At 36.1% G+C, this 8,723-nt stretch overlaps 1 long non-coding RNA gene across 1 annotated transcript; it reads left to right on the top strand.

Annotated features, from left to right (window-relative positions):
• The first annotated feature begins 3,762 nt into the window (after positions 1–3,762).
• On the top strand, positions 3,763–8,284 carry LOC113319415. Its single transcript, XR_003345444.1, has 3 exons — positions 3,763–5,058; positions 5,693–5,777; positions 7,531–8,284. It is a non-coding gene; the product is annotated as an uncharacterized LOC113319415 (long non-coding RNA).
• Positions 8,285–8,723: the final 439 nt, after the last annotated feature.

Raw genomic sequence — 8,723 nt, 5'->3', positions numbered from 1 at the left:
TGTTAACTAAATCAGAATCAGAGGAAGGTTGAACAATTGTAAGGATAATGGTTTGTGTTCAATGTAATTCTTCTTCAGTAAATTCAATATTATTAAGATGTGTTATCAAACTGAAGTAATTCTTGTTTTAGTTCTGAATTGAATAATGATATTGTTGATGTTAACAATTTAAGATGTCTGAGTTGATGGAATTGTAAATGGTGTTTGTATGGAAGATAAGAAGATGAATTTTGAATTAGTTTGTGTTGAAATGTTGGTGGTAGTGGATATGAGGAATCTCAGGTAGTAATGGGAGTTTATAGTGATAAAGAGGATGAATTTGTTGGTGATCTTGGTTCAGTTCTGAATTATGAAATTCCAGGGAATGAATCAGTGGGTTTGTCTGTGGTTGTAGATTAGGTTGTACCTTGAATTGCAGTTAATGAATTTGGTGAAGGATGAATAAGCTGAAGTTGTATTGGTGCTTATGAATGTATTGTCTGGATAGAAGTGTAGGTAGGATGAATGAGTATGTAAGTTGAACTGGTGTTGCAGGTTGCTGTAGTGATGTTGTTGTTGAATCTGGTGAAGACGTTGCAGGTGGTAACGTTGAAGGGTAACTGAAGTCTAGATGTGACACACAGATGGAGTTTGGTAGTATTGCTGCTGCAGTGGAAGTTGTTGAGAAAGATGTGTATGTAATAAGTTGTTTTGGTTGTGGTATATCTGAAGTTCAGTTTATGAAGAATGGTGAGCAAAGAGTTGTAGGTAGTAATTGTTGTGAAAGCTTGGAAAAGCTGCAAGTGCAGGTAGGCATAGTTTTTGATTGTAATTGGAATTCAGAGTTTGTTTGGTATAATTGAATTAATAATTGTATTGGTTGCATCATTCTTGTCTTAACAGGTTGTGTAGTTCCATGATTATGCATTAGAGTTCTTTGGCTTGTGCAAGGGCTCAAGCCAGAATCAATCAGATGTCAGACTGTTTTAGTCTATCTGACTTAGTGTATCTGACTGAGTTAACTCAGTGACCAGACTTGACTCAGTGGACCTTGACCTGAGTTGAACTTTTAACCCGACTTGACCGGGTTAACCCTTTGACTCTAGACTTGACATTTGACTGACGTTGACTGCTAGTTTACCTCTCTGACCGTTAGTTGACTTTGGTGGACTTGGGCTTAGGACTAGTTTTCCTATTTGATGAATTAGACCCTTTATGGTCCGAATTGACCTTTGGTTCATTCTACAAAGTTGTAGATCTTCATAAGACTTAGCTAATGAATTATAGAACTAATATAATTGAATTAGTAAAGCTTAGATATGCTAAAGATAGATAATAAAAAGGTGTGGAACCATGATGGGCTTAGAACCGTTAGATAAAACTATATGATTCTTGTATGAGCCATTTTGGCTAGGTTCTTAGAGTTCTTGTGTGATTAACAGTTGATCTTTATTAACAACGATCGATTCGTACAACGAACCAGAGGATTGGGGATCTCGAGGTAGATATGGCTTGTCATCAAATCAGGTGGGAATTCTATAACCTTCTTGTAGTCATTAAGTTTATTTTATATGCGAGCATGATGAGTCTTTAATTTCTGTAAGCATATTGTTTGTAATTCAATGGGTATGTTGTGTAATATGAGTTGGGTGGTTTCCCCGTGAAGAGTGTATGTGTTTCCCCATAGCTCTTGGCTAAGTTCAAGTAAGGCAATGCTACGTTGTTCGAATATTACCTAGTAGTCCGGCTTTACCCCCCCGGTTGATTATTATTATATTTTATTGTCTTAAGATAATAGTCCGGCTTTACCCCGGTTGATTATTATATATACTATTTTATTTGGGGAAGTCACTCATGTGCATATTATACTTGATTGTGCAGTCTTAGTAGTATGACTGGGTTATTATGATCTTGACTTAGGAAGAAATTCTAGGTTCATGACTGGATATGGTTATTATTCGGTGACTTCGGTCTACGAATAATGATTGGGCTTTTTGTGAACTTGTTGTGCGGGGTCAGATCATAGTAATCAAAATCTTATTATATTCTATACTTAGATGGTGGCATTAAGTTTTATGAGGTGTACGCATTCCACGACAATATCTTACGGTACATGGATTTCATGCTATCATTTGAGACTGGAGTTATTCCTAGCATCTTATCCTCCATTGAGTGAGACGAGGTTGGGATAACATATGTTTGGGTTGTTTAATTCTTTTCTCGTAGATCCATCCAGAGGTGGATCTTTCACGGATATTACCACTATGGACGTAATATCTGGGGATATGAATTGAAGCAATCTTCTGCTCTATGTTGCGTGTAAAAGATGTTTATCGTTTTTCTTTAGTAGAAGTGTGATGCATGTTAGTGATTACTTGAATGTTATAATGATAACCACTGAGCCCCCTTTTGGGATGATGTGCTCACTTATTCTCACTTGAGTTTCAGTATTCAGAGAAGAGGGCGCGCATGAAGATATTCGTTTCGTAGTTTGATACTTTAGCAGATTAAGAATGTTTATAGTCTTTTATTTATATGTATTCTTTGTTTATCTGTAAAACAACACATTAATATATTCATATCATATGAGAGTTTTCATCTATTAAGTATCAGAGTGTTTATGAATTAGTTCTGTTTTACTAATGCAATTATGTTCCTTAAGTTCGAAGATCTTGATTCTGTTACTTCAGGTTTAGGCTATATTATTATTAGCTAAGCAGGTTTAGTATTTGGGGGGTGACAAAGTTGGTATTAGAACTCACTATAAGATCTTACATGGTGAACAATAGATAATAACTAGTGTGAGTTAGTGTAATAGTTTAGTTTAGAACTCAGATAGGTTGTGAGATAAATCTTAAACACTGAAAGCTAACAATAACTAAAATATTCTTTTGTTTGATTGTTCGCTTTCCTTGTGGTGTGTGTATGCTATGAAGTAAAAATTGTAGGTCAAACCAATTGTATTATGGTTTAGAATCTCATTGAAGTTAGAGAATAATTAGTTTGAAATTATGTACACGTAGTGGAATCCTACATTAGAGGTTAGTAATTTTGATAAATGTCGAATTCTTCTAGAAACTTAATGAGTAGTTTTACATATATTTAGAACCATGAACCCATTGAGTTAGAAAGTTAGTGTGAGGAACTTAGACTTTCCTACTTGTTAGAATCTATATCAGCATAGTTAAAGCTAGAGCTACAAATTATATATTTTAGTTGTAGAAAGCCAGATAAGTTTGTGTTTCATTTCTTGTTGTTTTGAACTCATTTGAAATGAGTTGGTTTTCACATCGTTTGTAAGTATGAATAATACTTGCACTTAGAAAAAGATTGTGTTTCTCTCTAAGGTGGGGAGTTTTGAACACCAGAAGGATGGTTCAATTTTCGAGGACGAAAATGAATAAGGTGGGGAGAATGTGAGGACCCTCAAGCTTGTCAATGCTATTTGACTGGTCTAGAGATGATCAAGAGACGATTTAGCCGCTAATGACTCGATTAGCTTAACACGAACGTTAATTAATAGAAATTAATCTAACAGCGACCTAGATTCGAAACTAGTACCATTGGATAGGTCTCGAAAAGTTATGCAAAATGGACTACTTGAACGTGTCATTCGGATACCGGACGAAGAAAATATCATTGGAATAGTACGGAAGGGTAAAATCGTCATTTAACAAATAGACCGACCCAGGCTGCCGTATGGCCTTATCTCAAGACCAAATCGAGAAGAGACTTTCACCTTCTCTTTCATTCTTCTTTCTTTCTATGTGTTTTCTTCTTTCTTCCCTGTTCTTCCATGTTCTTCATCTGGTAGAGATTTGAGAGATTAAATTGAGGTTTGGTGATCGTGAGGGTTAGGAAAAAATCAAGCGTGACGGTTGGTGGTGGTGTTGATGTTGATTCGTCATGAGAAGAAGAAGAGATGTTGATCTGTAGAGGAATCATAAAGTTGGGGTTTGAGTTTAAGTTCAAGATATGGGAGAATAGAGTATATCAAGGATGGATTGGAGAATTCTTATTAGAACTAAAGCTACGGTAGGTGAGGAATTAGATGAAACTGAAGAGATGACTGGGGTTTTGAGGAATCAGTAAGCTAGGGTTTCTTGAGAAAGATCAAATAAGAATTAGAAGATGAAGATGATGGTTAGGGGATTGAATTAACAGTGGGTTTGTTCTTAATTGAAGCATAGTTGGATGTATTGAGATTTTGAATCAGAAATTAGGATTCTTAATAGATTTGGGATTTAGGGTTCTTGAGTTTGGGTTGCAGGTGGAACAGAGATAGGTCTAGTGTTAACTAAATCAGAATCAGAGGAAGGTTGAACAATTGTAAGGATAATGGTTTGTGTTCAATGTAATTCTTCTTCAGTAAATTCAATATTATTAAGATGTGTTATCAAACTGAAGTAATTCTTGTTTTAGTTCTGAATTGAATAATGATATTGTTGATGTTAACAATTTAAGATGTCTGAGTTGATGGAATTGTAAATGGTGTTTGTATGGAAGATAAGAAGATGAATTTTGAATTAGTTTGTGTTGAAATGTTGGTGGTAGTGGATATGAGGAATCTCAGGTAGTAATGGGAGTTTATAGTGATAAAGAGGATGAATTTGTTGGTGATCTTGGTTCAGTTCTGAATTATGAAATTCCAGGGAATGAATCAGTGGGTTTGTCTGTGGTTGTAGATTAGGTTGTACCTTGAATTGCAGTTAATGAATTTGGTGAAGGATGAATAAGCTGAAGTTGTATTGGTGCTTATGAATGTATTGTCTGGATAGAAGTCTAGGTAGGATGAATGAGTATGTAAGTTGAACTGGTGTTGCAGGTTGCTGTAGTGATGTTGTTGATGAATCTGGTGAAGACGTTGCAGGTGGTAACGTTGAAGGGTAACTGAAGTCTAGATGTGACACACAAATGGAGTTTGGTAGTATTGCTTTTGTAGTGGAAGTTGTTGAGAAAGATGTGTATGTAATGATTTGTTTTGGTTCTGGTATTTCTGAAGTTCAGTTTATGAAGAATGGTGAGCAAAGAGTTGTAGGTAGTAATTGTTGCGAAAGCTTGGAAAAGCTGCAAGTGCAGGTAGGCATAGTTTTTGATTGTAATTGGAATTCAGAGTTTGTTTGGTATAATTGAATTGATAATTGTATTGGTTGCATCAATCTAGTCTTAACAGGTTGTGTAGCTCCATGATTATGCATTAGAGTTCTTTGGCTTGTGCAAGGGCTCAAGCCAGAATCAATCAGATGTCAGACTGTTTTAGTCTATCTGACTTAGTGTATCTGACTGAGTTAACTCAGTGACCAGACTTGACTCAGTGGACCTTGACCTGAGTTGAACTTTTAACCCGACTTGATCGAGTTAACCCTTTGACTTTGGACTTGACCTTTGACTGACATTGACTGTTAGTTTACCTTTCTGACCGTTAGTTGACTTTGGTGGACTTGGGCTTAGGACTAGTTTTCCTATTTGATGAATTGGACCCTTTATGGTCCGAATTGACCTTTGGTTCATTCTGCAAAGTTGTAGATCTTCATAAGACTTAGCTAATGAATTATAGAACTAATCTAATTGAATTAGTAAAGCTTAGATATGCTAAAGATAGATAATAAAAAGGTGTAGAACCATAAATGGGCTTAGAACCGTCAGATAAAACTATATGATTCTTGTATGAGCCATTTTGGCTAAATTCTTATAGTTCTTGTGTGATTAACAGTTCATCTTTATTAACAACGATCGATTCATACAACGAACCAGCGGATTGGGGATCTCGAGGTAGATATGGATTGTCATCAAATCAGGTGGGAACTCTATAACCTTCTTGTAATCATTAAGTTTATTTTATCTGCTTGCATGATGAGTCTCTAATTTCTGTAAGCATATTGTTTGTAATTCAATGGGTATGTTGTGTAATATGAGTTTGGTGGTTTCCCCGTGAAGAGTGTATGTGTTTCCCCATAGCTCTTGGCTAAGTTCTAGTAAGGCAATGCTACATTGTTCGAATATTACCTAGTAGTCCGACTTTACCCAGGTTGATTATTATTATATTTTATTATCTTAAGATAGTAGTCCGGCTTTACCCCGGTTGATTATTACCTAGTAGTTCGGCTTTACCCCGGTTGATTATTATATATACTATTTTATTTCGGGAAGTCACTCATGTGCATATTATACTTGATTTTGCAGTCTTAGTAGTATGACTGGGTTACTATGATCTTGACTTAGGAAGAAATTCTAGGTTCATGACTGGATATGGTTATTATTCGGTGACTTCGGTCTACGAATAATGATTGGGCTTTTTGTGAACTTGTTGTGCGGGGTCAGATCATAGTAATCAAAATCTTATTATATTCTATACTTAGATGGTGGCATTGAGTTTTATGAGGTGTACGCATTCCACGACAATATCATACGGTACATGGATTCATGCTATCATTTGAGACCAGAGTTATTCCTAGCATCGTCTCCTCCATTGAGTGAGACGAGGTTGGGATAACATATGTTTAGGTTGTTTAATTCTTTTCTCGTAGATCCATCTGGAGGTGGATCTTTCACGGATATTACCACTATGGACGTAATCTCTGGGGATATGAATTGAAGCAATCTTCTGCTCTATGTTACGTGTAAAAGATGTTTATCGTTTTTCTTTAGTAGAACTGTGATGCATGTTAGTGATTACTTGAATGTTATAATGATAACCACTGAACCCTTTTTTGGGATGATGTGCTCACTTGTTCCCACTTCAGTTTCAGTATTCATAGGAGATGGCGCGCATGAAGATATTGGTTTCGTAGTTTGATACTTTAGCAGATTAAGAACGTTCATAGTCTTTTATTTATATGTATTCTTTGTTTATCTGTAAAACAACACATTAATATATTCATATCATATGAGCGTTTCCATATATTAAGTATCAGAGTGTTTGGGAATTAGTTTTGTTTTACTTTATGCAATTATGTTCCTTAAGTTCGAAGATCTAGATTCTGTTACTTCAGGTTTAGGCTATATTATATTAGCTAAGCATGTTTAGTATTTGGGGCGTGACACTTGTGATCACCTGGAACCCGAATTCTTTCATATGGTATGGTTACTTCTCGCTTAACTCTTAAGGATGAGAATGTTCTTTGGTAGTTCTAACTTCTTGTTACTAGCATGCAGAAACTCTATGTCCTCATAGCTCCTTGGATGCTTAGGACTCTGTTACACTCTGAATTTGGATAAGGTTTTGTGGGTACACCTCTGGTAAACCCTCACTAGACTACAACTCTTCCACTAGGGACACCTAGGGGTTTAAAGGCTTAGTGCATACACTAAATGCATTCGAGAGACCAGCGACAGTGGTATAGTTAGGATTTCCTAATTTCTGTTTCACTTGTGGACAAGTAAAATTAAGGTTTTGGGGTATTTGATTAGTGCCAAATATTGCATATTTCTACACCTTTTTATTGGCAATTAACTCATCTTTTGTGCCTTAAAATCATATTTTATCCCAAATTTGGAGTTTTCATTGTTTTCAAGAATAAATACTTGTACTAATTAATTTTGTGTTTTTAGGTACTAAATAAAGCTTGAATGAATTGAGAAGCTAAAAGAGCATAGGAATGGTGGCTAGCGACTACGAAAGAGAGACAACAAAGCTCCCGCTAGAAGGCAGTAAAGAACGTGAAGGAAAAATTACGCAAAGAATGGATGCAATCCGCTGGCGCACCTTTGGCAAGCCGCTTGCAAGAGCTACTCAAGAAGTGGGATGGGAAGAGAATCCAAATCCATACCCAAGATAAAAACTCGTTTCCTCACCTGAACCATCATATTTTGTACAACTGCCTATCATCCAACAACTCATCCTCTCGATGCATCAACATTTGATGGAACTGCTCAGCACCGTAACACATTTATCCCTACGTCTAATCGAACAGAACCCAACTCCAACTCCATCTTCATTTCTTTATCTCTTTCACATAACCTCTACCTGCAACTCCCCCTCCATTAACACCATCGCCCCCACCATCTCTGCACACAACCACTTCCATCATAAACGCCAATTAAACCTTTAATCTCTATCTCTCTCACCCTTATCTTCTTTCTTATCAAGAATAGTAACCCTAGAAGTTAGGTTTGAGAGAAATAGGTTAGGGTTATCTTCTACTGTGTAGGAAACATCAAATTAATGAAGTTGCAGAGATGAATTAAAGAAGGAAAACACGTTTTGGTGAGTGGGTTGTTATTAATTGTCAACTTGAATTCGAATTGGGAGAAATTCATGTATAAATAGGGATGAGAATTGTGTTGTAAAAGGCATGCCCAGATTAGCCGGTGCACCAAGGAGTAGTTTTATGTTAATTTTATTATCTCCATGATGTTCTAATTTCATAGTTAGGGTTTAGATGACACCCTTAATCTGATGCTATGTTATTCATGTTTTGATCATTATTCTTGTTGAGATTAAATTGAGTTAGGATTGGTTTAATCAGTGTGTTGCGGTATATTTCTTTTACCTTTTGTTTGCTATGCAACATAGGTAGATAGAATAACTTTATATTGTGCTTCAACTCATGCTTAAGAAGACAACTTATGCTAGGGGTTAGTTACCTTAGTTGATATTAGGCCATCTACTTGAGGTTACCCTGGATAAACAACAGACTTGCATCTTGACTGGTGTCCATTATAAGGGACAAGAATAGTATTGAGACTGAATTGACTTAGTGTAGGTTAAGCAGTGGATTCGACTTCCCTATCACCCTATTTAT

The sequence above is a fragment of the Papaver somniferum genome, chromosome 10 (assembly GCF_003573695.1).
Source record: "Papaver somniferum cultivar HN1 chromosome 10, ASM357369v1, whole genome shotgun sequence".
Classification (NCBI taxonomy): domain Eukaryota; kingdom Viridiplantae; phylum Streptophyta; class Magnoliopsida; order Ranunculales; family Papaveraceae; genus Papaver; species Papaver somniferum.
This window is presented reverse-complemented; position numbering and strand designations above follow the sequence as displayed.